Source organism: Aedes albopictus, chromosome 1 (assembly GCF_035046485.1).
Source record: "Aedes albopictus strain Foshan chromosome 1, AalbF5, whole genome shotgun sequence".
Lineage (NCBI taxonomy): Eukaryota > Metazoa > Arthropoda > Insecta > Diptera > Culicidae > Aedes > Aedes albopictus.
Genome location: NC_085136.1, coordinates 29,947,426 through 29,971,406, shown reverse-complemented (window position 1 = coordinate 29,971,406; position 23,981 = coordinate 29,947,426). Strand labels below are relative to the sequence as shown.

The window sequence follows — 23,981 nt, the reverse complement described above, 5'->3', positions numbered from 1 at the left end:
TGTATCTCCAGAATCACCTTCCCTCTCGTGTGGTGGAGACGACACCGTATGAGCTCTGGTGGGGACGCAAACCGAACGTGTCGCATCTGAAGGTGTTTGGTTGCAAAGCGTTCGTCCACGTGCCAAAGGAAAAGCGAAGCAAGCTACAGGACAAGGCGAAGAAAATGACGTTCGTCGGCTATTCCAACAACCATAAGGCATACCGGTTCATCGATTTGACCACTAACAAGTTGGTCATCAGCCGAGACGTCAAATTCGTTGAGGAGGAGTTTGTCCAACCCGGTACCGACGTTCCAAATCTGGAGGAGGAGTCATACGCGGACATCCTAAATCCGTTGGCTCCTATTGCGGCATCGAATCAAGAACTGAGGAACCAACAAGCGATACAGAAGATGAAGAGGACGGATTGTCGGCTGCAACCGATACCGTAAACCGGGGTCAAGTTTCGCCTTAAGCGTCGTAATGATCTTAAACTTTTAATGTTATCTGGCTCGTAGATGTCTAGAGATGAGTGTAGAATTTTATTTTTTTAGAAAAAAGTTAGTTTTGCCTTTTTTAGGAATTTGCAATGTATTACTCATTAAGTTGAAATCATGGCTACTAAACAATCGATTGCTAATAGGACTTCCCGTAAATTCTCTATTTTAACATTTTTGTGGAGCCTTGGTTGGAAAGTTATGTAGCTAATAAAAACATGAAATAGTTAAAAAAAAAAGTCCATTTTATGTTGAAATAGTCATTTATTGTGACAGAAATAACTTATTTCAAATGAAATTGCCTGCCTTTAGGCGTTTAAGAGGAAATTTCAAAATTTAATTTTGCATTTTAAGTATTAAATTCACTAGTTGTAAGATTTAAGGACAAACGTCATGAAATCCCGCTTCAACAGTGCATCAGAATTTCAAACGCACAAATCTCAAGAAGCATGCTTCAAACAACAGTACATTATATTATTCCGTTCTTGCTCACTTGTAATAAGCTTAAAATAAGAAGATCAGGTTCGCTGGTTTTGTTCACGAAGAGATTTGTGCGCTCAAAATCGTGAGTAGGTGCCAAAGTCGGCCATTGTGGCGGCCATTTTGGGATTCTAACAAGTCTGTCCTTAAAACGCGTTATTCGGTTTATTAGAGCAAAATTAAGGGGAGAAGGAAATTTTCCTTACCAACCGATGCTTAATTGTATACTGTTCAATTTCGCCCCAAAGTGGCATTTCGAATTTTTTGATATTTGTAGTTATTTAACTTAAAGTTTAAATTTGTTGAACAATATTCTGTCACGTGGTTCCATGGAGATCCACTGGGTACTGATTTTACAGAAATTCTTTTGACAATATTTGGAATTCCACTAATGTTATCAGCAAAAGTTGTTTTAAAGTGATCAATTTGACCCCGGATTACGGTACCGAGTTCGATTCCTGCGATGAATTCGTTCACGAAGACCTGAACGAAACTATTGTCCGAAGATCCGAGCGGCCCAATAAAGGTGTCGACCCACAGCGGTACCGCGAAATGAGCAACATGGCGCTCGTTGCAGAACCAACTACTTACGATAAGGCAGTAAGTAAATGGACCCGAGAGCCGTAGAAGGCAGCCATGGATAAGGAGATGATGTCGCACCGTCAGAACTCGACCTGGACCGTTGGAGCCCTCCCGGAAGGACGAAAGGTAGTCGTGTCAAAGTGGCTGTTCAAACGTATACTGGACGAGCATGGACATGTCACTCGTTACAAGGCAAGACTGGAAGCTCAAGGCTTCAGTTAGAAGTTTGACACTGACTACGATCAGGTGTTCGCGCCGGTGACGAAACAGGTAACTTTTCGCACTCTCTTAGCCATTGCCACTCGGCATCAATTTTAGTGAAGCACGTTGACATCAAAACGACCTATCTGTACGGGACTCTAACGGAGCCGGTATACATGCATCAGCCGAAGGGGTACGAAATCGGTTCACCCGGAGAAGTCTGCCACCTGAAGAAAAGCATATACGGCTTGAAGCAATCCGGACGAATCTGGAACCGGACGATCGATAGCAGGCTGAAGGAACTCAGATTCATCCAGTCAACCGCCGACGCGTGTCTATACGTGCGTACTAGGGGAAACTAGCAAGTGTTCATTCTCCTGTACGTGGACGACATGCTCATCGTCTGTGAAACCGAAAGCGAGTATTGCAAGCCTTGTCGGAGCAGTTCAACATAGTGCCTCTGGGTGACGTACGACTGTATCTTGGCATGCAGGTGGAGCGGTCATACAATGAAAAATTTTCGTTGAACCAGCGATGCTACATCCAGCGACTATGGTCGCGATTCGGCCTTGACATCGCGAAGCCTTCACTTATCCCGATGGATCCCGGCTACCTACAAGCAAAGGAGAAGGAGATCAGTAAGCTACCAAACAAATGTATCGTACTCTAGCTTGGTTGGCGGTTTGCTCTACATATCCATTGATACAAGGCCAGATGTAGCGATCAGCGTGTCATTACTTGGACGGAAAGTGAGCGCTCCGAATACAAATGATTGGACTGAAGCGAAGCGCACGATGCGTTATCTCCTGGCGACGAAGCATTTCCGGCTCAAGTTAGGAGGCAACAATGCTGACCTGAAGGTTTTCGTGGACGCGGATTGGGCTGGAGATCACCGGGGTAAAAAAAATCCAACAGCGGCTTCCTCATCACTTTTGGCGGTGGTACGATAAGTTGGGCAGCGAGAAAGCAGACCTGCGTCGCCTTGTCCTCCACCGAGGCGGAATTCATTGCAGCAGCTGAAGTTGGCCAAGAGCTGCTTTGGATCCGGAAGCTTATGGCAGACGTAGGTGAACCGGCGAATAAAATCCTGCTCTACGAGGATAATCAGAGTGCGATCCAGCAACTGGAGTCGGAACGGCTGGAACGAAGATCCAAACACGTTGATACCAAGTTCAGTTCCAGTTCACCATGGACCTCGTTCAACAAGGTGTGCTGACCGTAATCTATTGCCCCTCTGAGCATATGGTTGCGAACATGCTCACCAAGCCATTAAATAAAATTAAGTTGACGAAGCATCGATCCACGGCTGGTGTACTTCCTGGGCGTTTCGAGGAGGAGTGTTGAGATATCGGAGGAGGGCCCATATAGCCGAGGCGGTAAACGCACGGGTATTCAGCATGACCATGCTGAGGGTGACGGGTTCGATTCCCGGTCGTCTGTCTGTCTGTCTGTCTGTCTGTCTGTCTGTCTGTCTGTCTGTCTGTCTGTCTGTCTGTCTGTCTGTCTGTCTGTCTGTCTGTCTGTCTGTCTGTCTGTCTGTCTGTCTGTCTGTCTGTCTGTCTGTCTGTCTGTCTGTCTGTCTGTCTGTCTGTCTGTCTGTCTGTCTGTCTGTCTGTCTGTCTGTCTGTCTGTCTGTCTGTCTGTCTGTCTGTCTGTCTGTCTGTCTGTCTGTCTGTCTGTCTGTCTGTCTGTCTGTCTGTCTGTCTGTCTGTCTGTCTGTCTGTCTGTCTGTCTGTCTGTCTGTCTGTCTGTCTGTCATGCTGAAATGCCTACGAAAACACCTGTAATGCACCTGAGACCTTCCTAAATCCCAGTAAACGCCTGTGTAACGCCTCCGAAACCCATTGCAAATCTTCTGAAACTTCCTGAAATACCTCCGGAACCCTCTGTAACCCTCTGGAGCCCCATGTAATGCATTCAAAACCCGCTGAAAATCCTCTGAATCATTCTGAAATGCCTTCGAAAACCCCCTGCAACTCCCTCGGTTCTCCTGTAACGTAGCTGAGACCCTTTGTAACCGCTCGAAATCGCCCCTGAAGCCTTATGTAACGTCTCAGAAACAATCTGAAACCCCCGTGACACTCACCTGAGAGCCTGGAAGACCCTTAAAAACCCTATGACACCTCCGGAAACGCTTTGAAATGCCTTGAAAAGCCTCTGAAAATCAGCCTTTGTTCTGCCCAGCTCTAAATTTCACCTTTTACTCATAAATTTGAAGTTTTGACCCTCCCGATTTCGGGCAGTCTACATCAGATTCCTGCAAAGAGTTCATCAATGTGTCCTGAAAGGGTTGGAAACTGCTGAAAACGAAATCAGGAGTGGTACAGAGAAAAATAATGATAATCCATAAGACGGACCTTCGACGAAGTTCGCTCGTAGAAGCACGTGCATCAGGTGCTGCATTCTTCTAGCTAGAGGAAAACAACTTGCTCGCCGCCGTCATTCTCGTTGCCTGTTGTTGATGAACTCCTCGCAGCGCTGCACTGGGATGACTTTCTCATCTCCGGTAGGTATACATACATACCTACCTAACCTATCTGCGTAGTAGATGCACGCGCCAACCACGTCGATTGCATCTCCACAGAATGGAAAATAGTTTCTCCATTAATTTTATCGAAATAATCTCCAGCAGTAGTGGCTTGGGGCGCTCCGAGGAGGAGAACAGGAGAAAGTTACAAAATCAATCAAGCCATAAACGACCGCTTCATCATCACATCCATCTGCACTGCAGGGCAAAAAGTTAGTTTTCTCTGGGTGTTTTCTGAGGTGTGCCATCCAGCATTATTGAAACGATGGAAAATTCGATTACCCGTTCATTACTGCAATCTGGTAGCAGCGCAGCACAGTGAATCCAGTCAACGCCCCCTCCATCCACCGAGAGATCATCCGGGCGTGGAGGAATCAAGCGCTTGATTGGTATCCCTAAATATAGTCATAGCTCTAGATAGGCTGTGTGCAACCTTCAACCTTATCAGATGGATCAAATACTCGTTAGGAGAAAGAGCGTGCTTCCGGCCACTCGGAGGTGGAGGGTGAGCTCTTCTATTTACTAAATCACGGGCTTCTTTCCCCCAATCAGTCAGTCCAGCCCTCAGGATGTGGAATGTAGATGAAATTGACCAGATGATTGATTAAAATATGCATGCTGTGAGGAACGCGAGCGGAAGGATTGGGTACGGATCGTTTTCGAAGCACCACCGTAGGTTGAGCATTTGAAAGCCATTTATATTCATCGTATCTTCGGACTTCGGCATCACTTATGAATACGAATTGATTTTACTATGTTGGTAAATTGCTTTGGGATTTCAGTAGCTACCAACCAAAGCAAAATTGCACTTGAAACAGATAAATGAATAGAATGAATAGATTGCAATCAACTGTAGCATGTATTCACAGGTTGCAATTATTCTTATGTCTTACCACCCAGGTAAAAATTTGATGCTGTACAAACGTTTCTCCAACTATTTGAATCAGCCTTTATTTAAACAAAAGCTGAGCACAAGAGGCACAATCCTTTATTCAGCTCCTAAACATCCAATTTTGGTGATTTCATCCAACCTTTAGCTGATTTGAGGTTTTTTGAAAGGCTGTTTTGAAGCTTAATATGCGCTTAATCAGTTATCAATTAATTTTAACAATTGGGTAAAAATTAAAATAAAAACACTTTCGTGAGCCTATTCTTACCATTAGCTGTTTATATTACCAGAAGAAATGTTTCGGAATGTATAAATTAATCTGTGCAAAAAATGGGAATTGAACTCGAGCCTCCTGATTAACAGTCACTCACCTTAGCACCTACACCACACACAATTGTATACGTATCCTCGGAAACAGAGCATTACTTGTTGTATCTGAATAGTTAAGAACATAAGTTGAGCTAAGCCTGTATTAAGGCTGAACGAGCAATATGGACTTCAAGAAAACTTGCTTAGTCAGCTGTCAAAAAATATTTCATTAAAGGCTGAACAACAGATGATTACTTCAGACTCTAGTTTAATTTAAAAACGCTTCACTAATACTTCACTTTTGCAAAAGAAAATAAAAAATGAATAACTCTTTTAAAGAAAAACTAGAAAGGACGGGCAAATTCCTTTTAATTCTACTACTGTGCTTATCTTCGGACAGATAGGCCTATTTCGTCTGTGACTTACAGACTTCTTCAGTGTCAAGTGTAAGTCACAGACGAAATAGGCCTATCTGTCCGAAGATAAGCACAGTAGTAGAATTAAAAGGAATTTGCCCGTCCTTTCTAGTTTTTCTTTAAAAGAGTTATTCATTTTTTATTTTCTTTTGCAAAAGTGAAGTATTAGTGAAGCGTTTTTAAATTAAACTAGAGTCTGAAGTAACAAGTTCTACTAAAAGCTCTAAAGTAATAGTAAAAAGAACAGATGATTAATTCTGCATGTTGGTGTATGCTTCAAAGCTGGTTACACAAATGAAGAATATTCTATTCGAGTTGATATTCAGCCATCTGTGTATTGCTGATCAAAGAGGTTGAACAAACCATACTTCAGACCAATATTCAGCATTCCTTGTGTTCAGCCACTGACACTATTAACCAGCCACTGTTTTGCTAATACTCTTACTGTTCAGCATTCATTGTTACTTGGGCATTTCCTTTAATTGATAACTGAACTAAAATTATGCTGTACATATTACTGTTCAAATGTTTTTTCAATTGAAAAAGTAGCCAATGTTCAACTTTTCGTATCGGTATTAGCAATGATAATTTAAAACACCTTTCAAGAGTTTATTTAGTTTTTTGTTTGACTTGCAGTAATTTCTTTACAAAATAGTTGTTTGTAAAGACCTTTTTCTGCTTCTTGTTCAGTTAATGTACAAATTAGCACATAGTTCTGTATAATATGTTTTTCACAAGTCATATAAGCGCTTTCGTTTCATCCTACTTCAACTCAGAATACAGAATGTAAAACACGTGTTTTTTTCCTGAACAGCAGCTGAATTAATGTGTTGTTCAGTTATTAATAATAATGGTGTGCTAATTCACCACTGCTGAATAGGAGTCGAAGTGTGGTCTAAAACCCCAATTTACGCTCAAAACGGGGGGAGCGTAAATTGGGGGAGCGTAACTTTGGGGGAAGGCGATATTTGGGAATTAGTGCGTAAATCGGGGGAGTGTTTTTTTTTTGTTTGCAGTTTTATAAAGTAGTTTGTTAAGATCAAAATCATAAAGTTCCTAACCTGCCAAAAGGTTATAAGATATTTGATTACAATCAATAATTTAGCAGTTTTGCTAAGTTCAGTGGTTCCCAACCTACGGTTATGGGCCAAGCGAATTTCTCAAGAGCCAACGGTGTGAGGATAAAGTGAAAAGGTTTTTCGCATTCTGCACTTCAGGGGAGTATGTACTTATCACAATGTATGTAGTCGTATTGCAAAGATCAGTGGTTCCCAATTTGGGGTCATGTGCCAGAAAAATAATTCAAGAAGCGAAAGTGCTTGGAAGAAGAGCAAATGTTTTACGGATTGATCATCTCAAGGATCAGTATCTCTGATATAGATATGTTGAAAAATCAGTGGTTTTCAATCTATGGTCACGGGCCACGTGAATATCTCAAGAACCGAAAGTGCTAGGAAGATAAGCAAATGTTTTAATTAAGAACATACCCTAGTGGTTCCCAATATGAAATCAAGGGCAACGGGAATCTCTGAAGCACCGAAAGTGCTAGAAAGTAGTGTACATGTTTTTCGGATTTTTCATCCAATAGAGCAGTATCTGTAATACAGATGAAATTCAAATATCAATTTTAGTCCATGACACGGGTCACACGAAATTTTCAAAAACCATACATTTAAGGATGAAATGAAAATGTTTTTTTTTCTATGCACGCCTCACGGAGCAGTACTCTTACATTTTTTTGTTTTACTTTTCTAGTTGATTTTCGTAACTTTTTGTACATATAAACACAGCCAACACGAATACGAAACGAACCGTGCAGGAGTCAAGCTGATCGGTTCATCCGTTCTTGAGTTTTGTTGCCTCAAAGGGACTTCAAACTCATTTTTATATACATAGATATCTCTATTTTTTTGATCTGAAGACCAAATGAATTTCTCGCAACTATGGAAGTAAGTAAAAATATATTTTAACAATTTTTTTTGCACGGGATATTTCCTATACCAGATCTCATCTCATCTCTCATCTCATGTCTCATCTCATCTCTCATCTCATCTCTCATCTCATCTCTCATCTCATCTCTTATCTCATCTCTTATAAAAAATCAAAAACCGAAAAGTGAGGAAATGTATCCAGTTCCGCCTTAATACTCAAACGCATTAGGAACATTCGCGAATTTGAAATTCTAATTAAAATACCTACTTATTGAACGGTTGCATCTCTGTATAATTGCTTTTGAAAAGTCAATCAAGCCGTTTAAACTGCACGTAGGTGTTGAAAGACCCGTCTCAGCCACCAATCGCCACGCCATGCATGGGAAACCATTGCAAATGAAACCATTTCAGCGCCTGCTGAGCATGATCCCAGTTTCACAGAGATCAATCGTAGGCATCACATTGCCACATTGCCATTGAATGCTGGCAGCAAGACGGAGCGAATGATTAGCAATTCTAAGCAGTATTTGATGCCAAAGCATAGGGCAGTGCATACGGCGGTTGCTATGATAAATTCTTCTAAGTCTTTGACGTTTCATGGCCTTGTTGTTTACGATTCGGACTTAGAGAAATTTTGTTGGCTTTCTTTAGGCAGTGTGAATAAATTCAAATGGTGAGTTTGCGCGCACTGAGTGGTGTACTAATTTATTACTTACTGCTAAGATTTCACCAAGAGCTTCTCCTGGAATTCCTTCAGGAACTATCAGCGGTTCTGAACTAACAGGAGCGTCCCGTCTATAATGTCCATTCCGGTATCGCTGCCCACAGGACTGCGGATCGACGATTCACGCCGACAATGTCAAGTTCCAAATTAACTTGGATGTGCAGCAACTTTGAAGTTTTGGGTGATGGCCTCCGACAACAGAATTATCATCATCGAAGGAAATTCGACGAGAAGCAGGACAATCATGGCTACCTATTAAATCTCCCAGTGCTTCATTCAGCGCTACACGCTTCCACCGGAACACGATTCCAACCAGATCAGCTCGTCGATTTCATCGGACGGCATCTTGACGATTTCAGCTCCGAAGCGGGCGGTTTCGGATGCGGAAGGCCACAAGTCGATTCCGATCGTTCAGACAGGTCAACCGCTGAAGAGAATCGGTGCCGATGTGCCAATCACGAGAAGAAGGATAGCATTGCCCACGTATCTTAGTGGAGTGGTGGTCGAGGTTTTGCTGTTGCAACAATTTGCACGGTCAGGACACTTTGTTCGCACAGTACTTGTTAATGTTTAGCTGAATAAATGATTAGTGATTGAATTTCTTCCAAGATTCCTTTCGGGGTTCCTTCAGGATTTTTTTCCGCGATTTCTCCAGAAAATTAATGTAGGATATTCCAGGAATTCCTTCTGCTGTATCTGTGCGAGTTTTTCTTGAGATTCTTCTAAGGATTTATTTAGGATTCCATCGGAAATGCCCACTGGGATTCTTCCAGGAGTTTCTTCTAAGATCCCTTAAACGGTTCCAACTATGATTCCTCTTAGAGTTCTTGCCAGAAGTCCTCCATAAAATTCCTTCCCCAAGAATTTTGGGATTCTAGGAATTTCATCTGAGATTACCCAAGGAATTCCTTGCTTCTCCAAAAATATTTTCCAGGATTCCTACGGGAATTCCTTCTGGGATTTCACATTGAGATTCTTCCTGTTGTTTATTCAGGATTCCATCGGAGGTTCCTTTGGGATCCTTCCAGGAGTTTTAATATTAAGGATATTCCATTTGGCATACTTTCGGTAGTGCTTTCCTGGATTTCTCCAGCAACTCCTCGCGAAATTCCCACCGGAATTCATTTATTAATATTTAATATTTAATAATAAATCTATTTATTTTTTCCGATACTCCTCCAGGAATTTGTTTTGAGATTTCTCTGGGAGTTCCTTCTGAGATTTATCTAGAAGTTACTACAAGGATTTCTATGGGCGTATTTTCTGAGATTCTTCAAGTTCATTTTGGAATGGCTTCGGCAGTTTTTTTTTTCTGGTTTCCACAAGGTAAATGGTATTCCTGATAGAATAATTGGAGGAAACTCAGAAGGATCTGGAAGAATTCTTCAAGGATAACTTCTGTAGAAGTTTTAAAGGGAACTTTTTGACGAATTTTATATAGATCTCCTTGAGGAGTTTCCAATGAAATCCATTAACAAAATCTTCTTGAAGGATATCGTAAATATCTCCGGGAGGATTACCATTGGGAACATCTGCGAGAAGTTCAAAATGAAATCCTGGGGGAATTGCATAAGGATATGCAGAAATTCCATAAAGGCTTTCTAAAGCAAAGCCGGAAGCAGTTACTAAAGGGATTCCGGTAGAAGTTCGTGGAGGAAGCACAGATGGAGTTCCATGACGGTATTGCTGGGAGAATCTTACATGGTGTTCTTAGGTGGAACTCCTGGACTAATCCTGAAGGAATGCTGGAAGGAATTGTTGAAGCGATCTAAAAAAAACAGAAAAATCGTGGAGAAGTTGCGAAAGGAATTTCTGGAGGAATTCTGGATGAAGTTTCTGGAAAGTTCCAGAAGGAAATAATGAAGAGAAATTCCAGAAATAACCATGGAACGATCCCGTGAAGCAACTCCTGGATTACTGAAAGCAACATTTCCTGAATGCAGGATTTTCTGGATGCATGCAGGATTTTTGGAGAAATTCCACTAGAGACAACTTCATAAATTCCAGAAAGAAATCTTTGAAGAATTCCAGATGGAACACCCTCATAAACACCAGAATGAACTCCTGGAGGAATCTGGAGGAATCCTGGAACACATTTATGGAGAAACTACGGAAGGAATTCATGTAACAATCCCTGGAAGTATTCCCGGGAGAATCTCAGAAAAAAAACTGGGAAGGAACTCCTAGAGTTATCCTGGAAATCCTAGATGATTTCCAGAAATGACTCCTGGAAAGCACTTGTAGTGGAATCCCTGTTGGATCCTTTTTAGGGATGTCAGAAGAGTGAAATTAGTCTATGGTAGGACCTCCTGAAAGAATCTCAGAGGGAACTTATGAAGAAATCCTAAACAAGCCCCTAAAAGAATCTGTGAAGGTGCACCCTGAGGAATCCCATGTAGAACTCTGGGAGAAATCATGACAGAACTGGAGAAATCGCGAACGAAATTCCTGCAGGAACTCCGAAAGGAATTCAATCACTAACAAATTTTATTTATTCAGCTAAACATTAACAAGTACTGTGCGAACAAAGTGTCCTGACCGTGCAAATTGTTGCAACAGCAAAACCTCGACCACCACTCCACTAAGATACGTGGGCAATGCTATCCTTCTTCTCGTGATTGGCACATCGGCACCGATTCTCTTCAGCGGTTGACCTGTCTGAACGATCGGAATCGACTTGTGGCCTTCCGCATCCGAAACCGCCCTCTTCGGAGCTGAAATCGTCAAGATGCCGTCCGTTGAAATCGACGAGTTGATCTGGTTGGAATCGTGTTCCGGTGGAAGCGTGTAGCGCTGAATGAAGCACTGGGAGATTTAATAGGTAGCCATGATTGTCCTGCTTCTCGTCGAATTCCCTTCGATGATGATAATTCTGTTGTCGGAGGCCATCACCCAAAACTTCAAAGTTGCTGCACGCACATCCAAGTTAATTTGGAACTTGACATTGTCGGCGTGAATCGTCGATCCGCAGTCCTGTGGGCAGCGATACCGGAATGGACATTATAGACGGGACGCTCCTGTTAGTTCAGAACCGCTGATAGTTCCTGAAGGAATTCCAGGAGAAGCTCTTGGTGAAATCTTAGCAGTAAGTAATAAATTAGTACACCACTCTGTGCGCGCAAACTCACCTTTTGAACTTATTCACACTGCCTTAAGAAAGCCAACGAAATTTCTCTAAGTCCGAATCGTAAACAACAAGGCCACGAAACGTCAGAGACTTAGAAAAATTTATCATAGCAACCGCCGTATGCAGTGCCCTATAGCTGGAGTGAGCCTGCTTCGATGATACCGTGGAAAAATACAAACACATTGCGTGATGCGTTCGGATGAAATTGACCGAATGATTGAATGATTTTATGCATGGATCGGAAAGTGGCTGTGGAAATTGCGTGGGAATCCATTTGCGCGACTTCAAGGATAGACTTCTCTCACATAGATCCGAGAAGTAGATACCGGAGCGTCTCTTGACAATTAATTCCAGAACATTTATGCAAATTGTCGACATGTTCACATGATTTCTCAAGATAATAGTCCCCACCGGTAGCCTGGTACTTAGATACGACATTGTCGTTTTCGCAACCGCACACCGCACATGCATAGTGATTTAAACCGGCTTGACATTTTGTTTGGTGGCGAAATTCACATCAATCTACGGCGTGGCACGGCATTGCAAGGCATTCCTGACGGGTGGCTCATGTATGAATAGAATCCACACCAGTAGGCGTGCAAAATCCATGCATGGCTATTGTAGCCATGGCACAAAAAGGCGGCGGTGGCCAGTTGGTCATTCATTGTACAAGAACGACAGCAGAGACTCAGACGCGGAAAGTCCGGTACCGTCATCATCATTGTCGCCGTGTCGAGGACTAACAGAATAACTAGCTAAATGGTTTTTCTCGTTTACGTACGAACGGACGTATGTACGTACGGTGCCGGTCCACCTGCACATGTAAAAAGTTTGACACTGACCTGGTCGAACAATGCCTGTTATACTTGGACGAATAAGGGGCATGGATGTTTCTACAAGCTCAAGGTGCAGCACGTTCAGGTCACCAAGGAGGCTATTTGAAAATTGATGGCACCTCTGGGAAAAAAACGAGGGTGATCCTTTGGTGACAGTGTATGGCTTAATAAGCTTAAAGTTTCATTTTCAATGCTTTTTCTGTAATCCAGCTGAGATTTTTGAACTTTCTTCCTACCTTGAGATATGACAAAAGCCTTCATCATTGCGTAATGCATGATTGACTTGATTGTTAATGTTTACGTGCAACATAATGCCAGCGCAAACAAAGCGACTGCACTGACAAGTGGCTGACTCTTACAAACAACCATGCGTTTCCATTCGGTGCAAGCCAGAAGCCAATCGAAGGTAGCTTTGCTTGGGTGGGAACATGGTTTCCAATGCTCTGATGAAGTATAATGGCCCAATCTAGGGCCCAATACCAGTTAACAGAATTGTAAGAGCGCAGCAGGCATAGCCGCGTGCAGACGTGTTTTGTTTTGCTTGCCATGTTTCTTTCGCTTTGGCCATTTTTTTGTGATTCTGCTGACGGTTTGGCCGGTGCTACGCCATCCGGATGGTCTACGAGTGTGAAATTGTGCTTGTTCTGTGAGTTTTTTAATGGTGAGAAATGGATTGATTGATTTTGCAAAATTTAATAATTTCCATACGAATCGTGCAATAGCGGGGCGTTTCAAGGATTGTGTGTGTTTGAATGCCGCTGCTTAAGTAGTTCGGGTTTACAAACGGTGCTGAGATTCTTTCTGAGAGTGTAGAAATGCGCCGTCTATTTTGCGATTTCACGTAGAACGGTCAATGGCGCTACGCCTTTCGGTAGTTTCTCCATTGTAAACAGAATGTGGCATTGCGATAATAGAATCGTGGGAGCTAAAGTGACGTCCCAAGTAACTAAGGACTGTATCGGAAATTAACTATAAACGTTCAAAATGCTCTATCTCGAAGCATGGTTGGTCATTTTATTTCGGTTCTTCTATGAAATCCTCACAATATAGTTAAGTTTAGAACAACTTGAAGAAAATTGGATAATGTATAGTATTATTGAAAATATGGTTCTTTGAGTACACCACACAAAATAACAATCTGGACAAAAGGCAATTTTTTTAAATCTTTTTAACGTTTCAATAATCTGTAGCGAAAAAAAAATGTATTGGGAAAAATCTGGAAAATGATGATTATTACTAGGAGTTATGTACACATAACATATCACTCAATACCGACTTTTAAAAATCTTCTTTTGGATAGAAATCCCTCCAACATGTAGAAAATGGTCTAACCCAAAAAACACCTACTTTTTGGTCGAACTTTGATGCTCTGTTTTAAATATCTTCAGAGGTTATAAAATTCCGTTCTCTGGTAAAACTACCTCTTCAATAGAATTCAATGCATACCCAATTGAAAAAAATGCAAATTTTCAACTTTATGTATTTTTTATTTGCGTAATCGTTCCTTGAAGACGCATAAAAAAAGAGTATCTCGAAAAATGGCCATTTTTTCATTTTTGAGAATTGCGCTAAACGGCGGAGGAAATTTTTTTAAATGAAAATAATTTTCCAATATCATGAGCATTCTGGAAAAGAATATATTTGCGCAAAAATAAGAGAAAAAAATTAATATTTTTCCACCGTTTTCGCTATTTCAAATTTTTAGGGGGTGTCCAAAATTTTAAAAACATATGTGTAATCTTTGAGATATAAGTCCAAGTTAAATGATTATTTTTCAAAAATCAGAACTGCCATTCTTTATTTTAAAGATTTATATAGTATCTCCAAAAATAAAGTTATATTTATTTCGAATAGATTATTTTTTAGGCAGTGGTGAACGTTTATAGTTAATTTCCGATACAGTCCTTAAATTAAATTTATAATGCTTTTGAAGTATTCTTCAACACCTGTTCTTTAAAACCATGCATAAACCAAATTGCTCTACAACACGACATCAACTCAACCATAAACCCACCATAAGATCAAAGAGGCCCATCCTAAGATGCTCTTGGAGAGTTGTTTTTAAATTTCTCTTAAAACTTGTTGTACTTCCCAAGTTGTCCTCAAGGCGAATTGATCTCTCCTTGTAGAATTCTTCAAGTGCACGATAAAACGATAATAAATTTTTCAGTGTTGTTGCTGACGCAGCTTTTATGTCGACAGAAAAGTTTGGTGAATTAAATTGAAATTAAAAACACAATGAAAATGACACATTATTGTAATTGGGATTAATTTATTACACAAATTGGAAATATTTCCGGGATGTAGCAAGGATGCCAAATGCCAAGCAAAATTCATCGTATATATGTTGCAAGATACTTCCAAAAATTGCAACGCGCTTCCATTATAACGCACTAATAAAATATTTAAAAATATTATTCTTTGTCATGCGAACATTGCTCATGAGTTTTCTCCATGGTTTTCTCAACATGGCTTCCATTGAAATCTAGGCCGGTGGTCGGTCCATCATCGATGGTTTTAATCAACATCACCATAAGATCGTCATAAATTTCTTTCAACTCATGCCAGAGCTAAAAGCATAACTCAAGAATACTAGGATTTATAACGTTCTCATTGCAGCATGGTTGGCCTCCATCAAGAACGTCTTAAATACATTTCATCTTTTCATTTTTTCATTTATTTAGTTAACATCAAATTCATGATAATACTGAATCAACAATTTGCCGCCATAATACTCGATTTGCAGCTGCAGCTCTCCAACGTCGGTCACGCCCAACACTCGCCAGATCACGCTCCACCTGGTCCGCCCATCGTGCTCTCTGCGCTCCACGCCTTCTTGTACCAACCGGATGGTTAGCAAACACCAACTTTGCAGGGTTGTTGTCCGGCATTCTTGCAACATGCCCTGCCCACCGTATCCTTCCGGCTTTGGCTACCTTCTGGATGCTGGGTTCGCCGTAAAGTGCAGCGAGCTCGTGGTTCATCCTTCTCCGCCACACACCGTTCTCCTGCACACCGCCGAAGATCGTCCTTAGCACCCGTCGCTCGAAAACTCCGAGTGCTTGCAGGTCCTCCTCGAGCATCGTCCATGTATCGTGTCCGTAGAGAACCACCGGTCTTATTAACGTCTTGTACATGGTACATTTGGTGCGGGGGTGAATCTTTTTTGACCGCATTTTGTTCTGGAGCCCATAGTAGGCACGACTTCCACTGATGATGCGCCTTCGCATTTCACGGCTCACGTTATTGTCCGCCGTTAGCAAGGAACCGAGGTAGACGAATTCTTCTACCACCTCGAAAGTATCCCCGTCTATCGTAACATTGCTGCCAAGGCTTGTCCTGTCTCGCTCAATCCCACCTACCAGCATGTACTTTGTCTTAGCCGCATTCACCACCAGTCCGACCTTTGCTGCTTCACGTTTCAGGCGGGTGTACTGTTCTGCCACCGTTCCAAATGTTCTAGCAATAATATCCATGTCATCCGCAAAACAGACAAATTGGCTGGATTTCGTGAAGATCGTACCCGGCTGTTGAGCCCGGCTCGTCGCATAACACCTTCCAGGGCGATGTTGAATAGTAGGCAGGAAAGTCCATCACCTTTTCGTAGTCCCCGTCGAGATTCAAATGAACTGGATAGCTCACCCGAAATCCTTACGCTGTTCTGCACACCATCCATCGTTGCTCTTATCAGTCTAGTCAGCTTCCCGGGAAAGCTGTTCTCGTCCATAATTTTCCATAGCTCTGTGCGGTCGATACTGTCGTATGCCGCTTTGAAGTCGATGAACAGGTGATGCGTTGGGACCTGGTATTCACGGCATTTCTGGAGGATTTGCCGTACGGTGAAGAACCGGCTTGGTAACTTCCCACGAACTCATTTACTTTAGGTGAAAGACGACGGAAGATGATCTGGGATAGCACTTTGTAGGCGGCATTCAAAATGGTGATCGCTCGAAAGTTCTCACACATTAACTTGTCGCCTTTCTTAGGCTGACACAAATTTCGATTTTCTCTAATGTCACCGCCCCCTCGGAAAATTTTGGTCGGAATCCGACATTTTGAGGGGGGACACAAATAAATTATTTAAGAAATTTAAACTTTTTAAAATGAGATTAGAGTCGTCGAGAAAATTTCTTAACAAATCCGATGAGTTTGACGATTTTGCCTAATTGTTTGGGTAATTTTGCATCAAATGCACTTATTATTTATCATCCTCCCCCTTAACGAGTTAACGAGTAAAGTGACAAAAGAAGAAAATGAGATTTGTTCCAGCCTTATGGACGGGACAGATTATTTCTTCCTTCCACTCCTCCGGTAGCTGTTCGGTTTCCCAGATCTTGACTACTAACTGGTGCAGACAGGTGGCCAACTTTTCCGGGCCCATCTTGATGAGTTCTGCTGCGATACCGTCCTTACCAGCCGCTTTGTTGTTTTTGAGCTGGTGGATGGCATCCTTAACTTCCCTCAGCGTGGGAGTTGGTTCGTTCCCGTCCTCTACTGCACCAACATAGTCATTTCCTCCGCTGCCTTGGTCCTCCGTGCCTACATTCTCTTCGCCATTCAGGTGCTCGTCGAAGTGCTGCTTCCACCTTTCGATCACCTCACGTTTGTCCGTCAGGAGGCTTCCGTCCTTATCCCTGCAGATTTCGGCTTGCGGCACGTAGCCTTTGCGGGATGCGTTGAGCTTCTGATAGAACTTACGTGTTTCCTGTGAACGGCACAGCAGTTCCATTTCCTCGCACTCCGCTTCTTCCAGGCGGCGCTTTTTCTCCCGGAAGAGACGGGTCTGCTGCTTCCGCTTCTGTCTGTATCGCTCCACATTCTGTCGGGTTCCATGCTGCAGCATTACCGCCCGCGCTGCATCCTTCTCCTCCAGAACCGCTCTGCACTCCTCGTCGAACCAATCGTTTCGTCGACTCCGTTCTACGTACCCGATAGTGCTCTCAGCTGCGTTGTTGATGGCTGCTTTGACTGTACTCCCAGCAGTCCTCTAGAGGGGCCACATCGAGCACACTCTCGTCCGGCAACGCTGCCTCGAGATTCTGCGCGTATGCGGTGGCGACATCCGGTTGCTTCAGTCGCTCTAGATCGTACCGGGGCGGCCGCCGGTAATGTACGTTGTTAATAACTGAGAGTTTTGGGCGCAGTTTAACCATCACCAGGTAGTGATCGGAGTCGATATTAGCGCCACGATAGGTCTTGACGTCGATAATGTCGGAGAAGTGCCGTCCATCAATCAGAACGTGGTCGATTTGCGATTCCGTTTGTTGTGGTGATCTCCAGGTGTAACGATATGGGAGGCTGTGCTGGAAGAAGGTGCTACGAATGGCGATGTTCTTGGAGGCGGCGAAATCGATGAGGCTTCATCTATTTCATCTTATGCAAGGTAAGAAGTATTATTCAAGAGTATTCAGATTTATAACGTTCTTGGTGTAGGTTTATGCAAACTCCGTCGAGAACGTCATAAATCATGTACGCCAAATTGTAAACAAACAATAAATTATCGCCCCGCGGTGGATTTTGTGAACTTCGTGCGATAAATTTAATCATCAGCCCGGTACCGTTGCCAACCAGGCAGACCTTTTTCGGGAACCGGCCTTGATGTGGTGCAGCGCCTTATTCCTCCGGTCAGCATTTCCAACAGGTAAGTGATTTTGCAGGTCGATTATTTGACTCCCGATTACAAAGGAATCGACGTCCTGGATGACCAAACCAACCTCATTTCAGATGCTGCAACCGGAGGAACTTGGCACTGCACCGCGTCGCGGTTGGGTTTCCGGGTAGGTGTTCTTGATTGGCAGCAATAATGGAACGATGAGAATCAAAATCTAATGCTTGAGTTTTTTCTTGTGTTTTTCATGTACCAAACTGTTCTCATGCGAGAACAGTTGCTCTTGATCAAGAACGGATGATTGAAGATAACTACAAGAACCTGTTAAAACTGAAAATAAGTTCAACAGTTCTTGTTGTGTTTATGGTTTTATGAACTAAACCTCAAGTATTCTTGGAGGTGTTTTTAAAACCACATATTCATGAAGAATAGTTATGCTCAGCTGAAACTCCGATAAGATCAACTAGAATATGCAATGTTCCGATAAAACTATCATAAAAACAAATAAAACCAAATAGAATTAGGATTGTTACTTGGGGTGTGTTCAAATGATGACTGAATGCGTGAGCAACAGAGGCTAGACGAGGAGGAGGCCTGACTTGGCTTTGAAGACGTTGCCATAGTGATGGCAACACTACCTTGGATGGATTCCGGTGAGATTTGGGTGAGATTGTTCTGATTACTGTAATCACAAAAAAATAAACTAAATAGGCACCAGTTTCGAAGATTGTTTTAAAATCAGGAAGTGTGCTTGTAATATCATTATCTAATTGATAATAGTAATGTACACATTCAGGTCTTATTGTAAGTAAAAGTTACTTCTGAATGGACGCATCTCTTCAGTCATACTGATTCGGGGTCCCCATCTGCAATAGAGCTATCACCTTCTAACTCCCGGATTGAAGCTTTTTACAATAGCAAAAAAAAAAGAAATTTTTCCATCCTAATAAAATGTTTGCTAGAGTTTTTTGAGGATTTCTTTTAAAATTTCCTTAATAATTTCTTCAAGAGTTTTTTTTTCTGATTTTATTTCAATGGTTCTTTCTGGAATTATACTTTTTCAGGAAATCCTTCTAGGAATCTTGAGAAAAAAAAAACTTCTGATGACATTCCAAAAAGAACTGAGGTATCGCAGAAAAAAATCCGAGAGGAACCCTTGATGAATCTCGGAAATAATTCCATGAAAAGTCCAAGAAGGAATCTCTGGAGGACTCCTTGTAAGCGTTCCGGGAGGAATCCCAGATTGGACCCTTCTGGAAGAATCCCAGACGAAATTTCTGATGCAATCCAGTATAATCTACTGGAATAATCTCAGAATAATCCACAAGAATAATCCTAGAAGTAACCTTTATTGAAAAAAAACCAGGAAGAATTCTTGTAGGAATCTCCGAAAGAACTTGTTACCGTTGGGGAACAAAATCCTTTATTGGTTTGCCGAGTAAAAATACCGAAGAAGAAAAATTTAAATTGTCAGTTATTGTCAATCCTTAATTGTCTGTAAAAAGTATATATTGTGTTCAGTTCATGCCTTAGAGGTAAATAAATAGCTAGTTTAAAAAGTATCCTATACGCATGCACACCTAAATACTAAAAAAATAATAACACTAGTTTACAGCATTTTTGAACTCGGTAAGCTGATGATCATTTTTGGTGTAGAATCATGCCCTGAGTTCGAAAACGCGAAAGAAAAAAATTACAGTAGAGCGGAAATTTTTTCGACTTTCCATACAAGGTTGATGATTTGAAATCGAATTTTGTTCTATTTTTAAGCAAAGTCGCTCACTTCAAACATCTCATTCTCCGCAATCAATGCTCCGATTGAGCTGAAATTTTTACTGTAACTCGCCTACATATGATATGTCAAATAAACGTCGAGAAAGAATTTTTAAGTTGGTTTTTTTCTTATTGAAAAAAATACATTTCTTCAAAAAATTTTGGGAATTTTGCTAAAATTTAAGAAGATCGTCCCTAAAACTCGCCAATATCTTGAATTTCATCAATCTGACGCAAAACCTGTATTCAGATGATCGAATGGTATTGTATTCAGCTTTTAATTTATGGAAAAAGATTTGAAATTGGTTAAACAAAACGCAATATATTTGGATTTTAGTAAATTACATATTTTGAAAAGTTGCAAAACTCGATATTGAGCTAAAACTCAAAAACTGTTCTACTTAAAATTTTTTGAAGGTCGGTTTCGAAATCAGGGCTAAATTGTGCTTCAAAATTTTTGGTCGTGGACAGAAGTTCACGATTTTCGTTTTATTTTGTAAACTTGTGTAATAATCTATATATCTATATATATAAAAATGAGTTTCAAGTCCCTTTGAGGCAACAAAACTCACGAACGGCCGAACCGATCGGGATGACTCTTGCAGGGTTTGATTCGTATTCATTGTGGCTGTGTTTATAGGTAAAAAAAAGTTACGAAAATCAACTTCAAAGAAGAGCAATTGTGAAATTACTGAAATAGTTATGAGCGGGGAAGAAATTCAAAACGATCACAATGAAACCAATCTAGAGTGCGGTGCCAAAATGACTCCCCAGCAGATGTCAAACAATCATAATCAAAATGGCAGTACAACGTCTGCCGGGACAGCTAGTATTGTATAAAACACTATTCTAAGAACAAAGTTTGTAAAAACACTTTTCGAACATAATACAAAACACACACCTAACTGCTGCATGGGCATTAAGCGAGGATGTCGCGACCTACGAAAAGGACCATCAGAGCAAAGAGATAAAGGGAAATTGAAGAAAAAGGGTAAGCTACTGGGTCTTCTGATGAGAAGAGGTCTCTTTTCCACACCGACAGTCGAAGTGCATAGTCACCAACACGGAAAGCTAAAACTTAGTGCCTATTTTCGGACGTTACCCACATTGTGGAAGCCTCGAGTGAGTGGAAAAATTAATCGTTCCGCCGAGAATTAAGATAGAACCAGGACCCAAGACCTTTGGACTCAGGATCCATGTCCACATTTAGGACCTGATTGAGTGACCACAAAAACCCTCCTAAGGTCGAGAAATCCTTGCAGACAACGACGATTCAAGGAAACTCGCTACGACTCGACTCCCCAGACGACCGTTCCTGGGTGTAGAGACGAGCCCCAGCCAACAGTAGAACCCCAGCCCTTGACGAGTTCCCGAGATATCTGCCCGTAGTTACCCCGAGTACGACCAACCAAGCGTGGATGTGCTCCGAGGAGCAGTCGCAAGTCATCCTGACCTCGGCTTCGTCCCTACAGCAGTTCCAGCCGGCCGGCCCACCAAACACCTACAAACACCCACATAATAAGGTAATCGTGAATGAAAACCTAGTAATTAAATTTCAAATCCGTGCAGTTGTTCCTTAATTAGCTTCCCCATTAGCCGACCTTGAGTATACAGGTCCCAAGCTCTGGCTCGCCGGTGATCAAAAACGGTAGCCGAGGGTCCGTCTGACCCCCAAGTAACAAACTCCTGGTGTAATCTCGGAAGAAATTTCTGAAGAAATCTTAGATTAAAATGCATCACGCTGTTGACAGCCACTGAACAATTAGCGTGATGCATTTTCATCAAAATCCGTTCAACGGTTCTAAAAAACGGTGCTCTAGAAGTTTTGAGCTATGTACTCCAAATACCTTGTCCTTAGGAATTGCGCAAACTGCTGGACGAGTCCTAGAAGGAATTTCTGCACAAATTCCGGAAGAAGTTTCTAGAGAACCCTGGAAGAGGGTCCTGGATGATTCCCGTAAATATCTTATCAAAGAATCATAAATAAACTCCTTGAAAAGTCTCATAACGGTTAATGTTAGGAATCCAAGAAAAAACTCCTTGAGAAATTTCAGGAAAAAAATCCCAGATGTGTCTCGAAAATAAATCCTAAGGAGCTCATGGAAGAATCCCAAATGCTTGTTCATTTCTCCAGTGGCATCCACGAATAGTGGGAACATTTGGTACGGTTCGACAAGATCGCCATTGAAGCACTAGCAGGTGCTCTTCGACGAGACTGCACCGGCAGACTAAGAATAACTAACACAACAGCCAATCAGACGTAACACTTTAACCATTTGTATCGTACACAAATTTAACGATAAATTTGAAAACTCGATAGTTGACCAACAACTCACCAGTAGCGCTTGCATCGGTTTTATTTGAGTTGTTGACGATTGCTCACTAGTGCCACGTATTTCATGGTTGGTAAAACTCAGTCTTTTTAGCATGTTCGAAGTGCTACATCTTTTGTATGTGCTAACACCTAATCACTTTCTGATGTGTAACTCGAGCAGCCTCAAAATTCCGCCATCAACGCCAATGTCACAGCTACATAGGTGCCCTACGGACTAGCTGGAAATTATTTCTGTCGATCTTAAATAAACTCTGGTGAAGATTGGGGAAAGAATACGTGTTCCAACCATCGTTTGTCAAACCAAATGGTTTGTGAAAGTGTGGAATCTGAAAGCGGTTCAGGAGACTCTCAGTGAAACTGGCGCTGCTGCACATCGTATAGAAAGTGATTCAGAATGTATTCAACATAGTGGCTCCAAAGAGGACACTGAACTCTATCCAAGTTCAAGGCTGGGGGATGTTACGATGAGGATCGTTGCCGCAGTGTTATTGTAGCCGATAAGAGTTGCACATGGTGCCAATGAAGAGTAATGCCACCAAAAGACGCGTATTGTCATGAGAGAGATCGCAATGGCCAATGGATGACCAGATAAAAAACAACAGAATACCGCGAGACTGACTAATAAGGAGGCAAAGCTCTCCAAAATTGGACAAAATTCATTCTTTTTTTTGCTCAATGCACTAGTTTTCGTCTAAATATGCCTAAATAAGATGAACTGCGTCGATATTTTTCGAATTTCATTGGTTTTGAGTGGCCTCGGAACCCAAAACGAGAAAAAAATGTGAAGTAGTAAGTGGATTGAAATTGGAACGTGAAATTTCGCGTAATCATTCGATTTTTTTTCATATAAATACATGAAGCAATTTTTATTTCAATGTTTGTAACTCTTACAAAAACTCTTCACTCTACGACTCGTATTTACGAGCGAAAACATCAATCACAATTATCAAAAAAAGGTGATGATTGATCTCCCGAAACACAAAAAAAAGTGATTAATATCATCATTCATAATCGCCTTCTCATCAACACTCCCTGAATGGAAGAAAAAAAAACGTGCAAAAGCAGCCTCGCTTCAATTTTCCATCTAATGAATTTTCCAACGTGTGAATGGGCCAAACGAGATAATATAATCCGTCAGCATCTCCCACCACCCGAATCCACCACAAAATTGGAATATATATATATGTACATAACTCAATATAGGCTACATGATAGATCCTAAAAATAAATACCTACCTCTCATCCAGCAGTAGTCCGGGTCCACATCCCGATCCGGAACCAGGGCGAAAAGGGATAATCCATATACGATGAGGAGCAGTCAAAAAAACATCTATCAGCTGGAGCTCAAATTTCCATTCAGTTAGCTCGTCTCGTTGCCCTGCTGGCTGTAGCTGGAAACAAGCCCGATCTTCTCCGTTTATCCTCTTTCGATTCTAACATTCGTCGTTCGGTTTGCGTCTTTTTGTGCAAATCCACCTTTCATCACCGAAAAACACAAGGACGAGACGCGCTCTTATAGTATTGTCTAGGGTGGTTCAAGCTTATAAGAAGTCAGAAATTGGAAACCTGACAGCAGTTTCTAAAGATGGATATGCCTAGTAATGTTCCCTGAACTTTTTCCCATGACAGCAGATTTCTTTAATCATAATTTGAAATAGTTGTTCATGGTTCTCTTAAAAAAATATTTATTTTCAACACTCAATTATTGAGTTATGTAAATGGATATGAGAGTGGTATTTGGTTGAGGGGCCGGATCACAACGTCCGA

At 41.7% G+C, this 23,981-nt stretch overlaps 1 protein-coding gene across 2 annotated transcripts in view; it reads right to left on the bottom strand.

Moving 5' to 3' along the window:
• The window catches only part of LOC109422096 (otoferlin-like), a 325,073-nt gene extending 301,355 nt beyond the window's left edge, over positions 1–23,718 (bottom strand). The window contains exon 1 of one of the 2 annotated variants that reach the window (XM_062844293.1): positions 23,451–23,718. The gene's annotated coding sequence lies outside the window, so the exon portion shown is untranslated. The remainder of the gene's footprint in view (positions 1–23,450) is intronic. The other variant, XM_062844292.1, reaches the window with a different exon arrangement.
• Between the last annotated feature and the right edge of the window lie 263 nt (positions 23,719–23,981).